This window comes from Pongo abelii, chromosome 8 (assembly GCF_028885655.2).
Source record: "Pongo abelii isolate AG06213 chromosome 8, NHGRI_mPonAbe1-v2.0_pri, whole genome shotgun sequence".
Lineage (NCBI taxonomy): Eukaryota > Metazoa > Chordata > Mammalia > Primates > Hominidae > Pongo > Pongo abelii.
This window is the reverse complement of record NC_071993.2, coordinates 61,191,918-61,194,585: the sequence shown is the minus strand read 5'-3', so window position 1 is coordinate 61,194,585 and position 2,668 is coordinate 61,191,918. Positions and strand designations below refer to the sequence as shown.

General features: G+C 36.5%; 1 non-coding gene across 1 annotated transcript; it reads right to left on the bottom strand.

The window, feature by feature from the left end:
• Positions 1 to 2,123: 2,123 nt before the first annotated feature.
• On the bottom strand, positions 2,124 to 2,227 carry LOC112135288 (U6 spliceosomal RNA). Its single transcript, XR_002916590.1, has one exon. It is a non-coding gene; the product is annotated as a U6 spliceosomal RNA (small nuclear RNA).
• Between the last annotated feature and the right edge of the window lie 441 nt (positions 2,228 to 2,668).

The window sequence follows — 2,668 nt, the reverse complement described above, 5'->3', positions numbered from 1 at the left end:
CCATCCATGTCCCCACAAAGGACATGATCTTGTTCCTTTTTATGGCTGCATAGTATTATGTGGTGTATATGTACCACATTTTCTTTATCCAGTCTATCATTGATGGGCATTTGGGTTGATTCCATGTCTTTGCTATTGTGAATAGTGCTGCAATGAACATGTGTACATGTATCTTTGTAATAGAATAATTTATATTCCTTTGGGTATATACCCAGTAATGGGATTGCTGGGTCAAATGATGTTTCTGCTTCTATATCTTTGAGAAATTATCCCCTTTCTTCCACAATGGTTGAACTAATTTACACTCCCACCAAAAGTGTATAAATGTTTCCTTTTCTTCACAACCTTGCCAGCATTTTTTTTTTTGGCTTTTTAAATAATTGCCATTCTGATTGGCTTGAGATGGCATCTCATTGTGGTTTTGATTTGCATTTCTCTAATGATCAACGATGTCGATCTTTTTTTCATATGTTTGTTAGCCACATGAATGTCTTCTTTTGAAAAGTGTCTGATCATGTGCTTTCCCCACTTTTTAATGAGGCTGATAGTTTTTTCGTTGCAAATTTGTTTAAGTTCCTTGTAGACTCTAGATATTTGACCTTTGTCAGATGGATAGATTGTAAAAAATTTCCTTCCATTCTATAGGTTGTCTGTTCACTCTAATGATTGTTTGCTGTGCAGAAGCTCTTTAGTTTAATGAGATCCCATTTGTCAATTTTTGCTTTTGTTGAAATTGCTTTCCGTTTTTTTTATCATGAAATCTGTGCCTGTCCCTATGTCCTTAATGGTATTGCCTCGATTTTCTTCTAGGGTTTTTATAGTTTTGGGTTTTACATTTAAGTTTTTAATCCATCTTGAGTTAATTTTGTATAAGGTGTAAGGAAGGAGTACAGTTTCAATTTTCTGCATATGGCTAGCCAGTTCTTCCAGCACCATTTATTAAATAGGGAATCCTTTCCCCGTTGCTTGTTTTTGTCAGGTTTGTCAAAGATTACAGTTGCAGGTGTGTGGTCTTATTTCTGAGTTTTCTATTCTGTTCCATTGGTCTATGTGTCTGTTTTTGTACTAGTACCATGCTGTTTTTGTTAGTGTTGCCTTGTAGTATAGTTTGAAGTCAGGTAGTGTGATCCTTCCAGCTTTGTTCTTTTTGGTTAGGATTGCCTTGGCTATATGATTGCCTTGGCTTTTTTGATTTCGTATGTATTTTAAAATATTTTTTTCTAATTCTGAAGAATGTCAACAGTAGTTTAATGGAGATAGCATTGAATCTATAAACTGTTTTGGGCATTATGGCCATTTTAATGATACCAATTCTTCCTATCCATGAGCATGGCATGTTTTTCCATTTGTTTGTGTCCTCTCTTATTTCCTTGAGCAGTGCTTTGTAGTTCTTGAAGAGGTCCTTCACTTCCCTTGTTAGCTGTATTCCTGGGTATTTTATTCTCTTTGTAGCAATTGTTAATGGGAGTTCATTCATGATTTGGGCTCTCTGCTTGCCTGTTGTTGGTGTATAGGAATGCTAGTGATTTTTGCACATTGATTTTATATCCTGAGACTTTGCTGAAGTTGCTTATCAGCTTAAGAAGCTTTTGGGCTGAGATAATGGGTTTTTCTAGATGTAGGATCATATCATCTGCAAACAAAGATAATTTGACTTCCTCTCTTCATATTCAAATATGTTTATTTCTTTCTCTTGCCTGGCTGCCCTGACCAGATCTTCCAATACTATGTTGAATAGAAGTGGTGAGAGAGGGCATCCTTGTCTTGTGCCAGTTTTTAAGGGGAATGCTTCCAGCTTTCACCCATTCAGTATGATATTGGCTGTGTGTTTGTCATATGTGGCTCTTATTATTTTGAGGTGTGTTCCTTCAGTACCTAGTTTATTGAGAGTTTTTAACATAAAGTGATGGTGACATTTTATCGAAGGCCTTTTCTATGTCTCTTGAGAAAATAATGAGGTTTTTGTCTTTAGTTATGTTTATGTGATGAATTACATTTATCGATTTGTGTATGTTGAACCAACCTTGCAACTCAGGGATGAAGCCAACTTGATTGTGGTGGATAAGTCTTTGATGTGCTGCTGGATTTGGTTTGCCATTATTTTACTGAGGATTTTTGCATCAAAAAATATGGATGTCTTCATGAATTTCCATGTCATCCTTGTGAAGAAGCCATGCTAATCTTCTCTGTGTCATATCCCGTTTTAGTGTATGTGCTGCCAAAGCAAGCGTGATAATTCATTATATTACTAATTTTAATGAGGATTCCTTGGTGTTTTTCTCTAAATTTTAGCATAAAATGTACTACTGATAGTTGATTTTGAAAAAATAATATTTCTTTTTGTGGTATATTACTTTTTTTTTTTGAGACAGAGTCTTGCTCTGTCACCCAGGTTGGAGTGCAGTGGCATGATCTTGGCTCACTGCAAATTCCACCTCCCAGGTTCAAGTAGTTCTCCTGCCTCAGCTTCCCAAGTAGCTAGGACTAAGGCATATGCCACCATGCCTGGCTAATTTTTGTATTTTTAGTAGAGATGCGGTTTTGCCATGTTGGCCAATCTGGTATTGAACTCCTGAACTCAAGTGATCCACCTGCCTCGGCCTCTCAAAGTGCTCTGATTATAGGCATGAGCCACCATGCCTGACCAGTGAATTACTTTTTAATACCA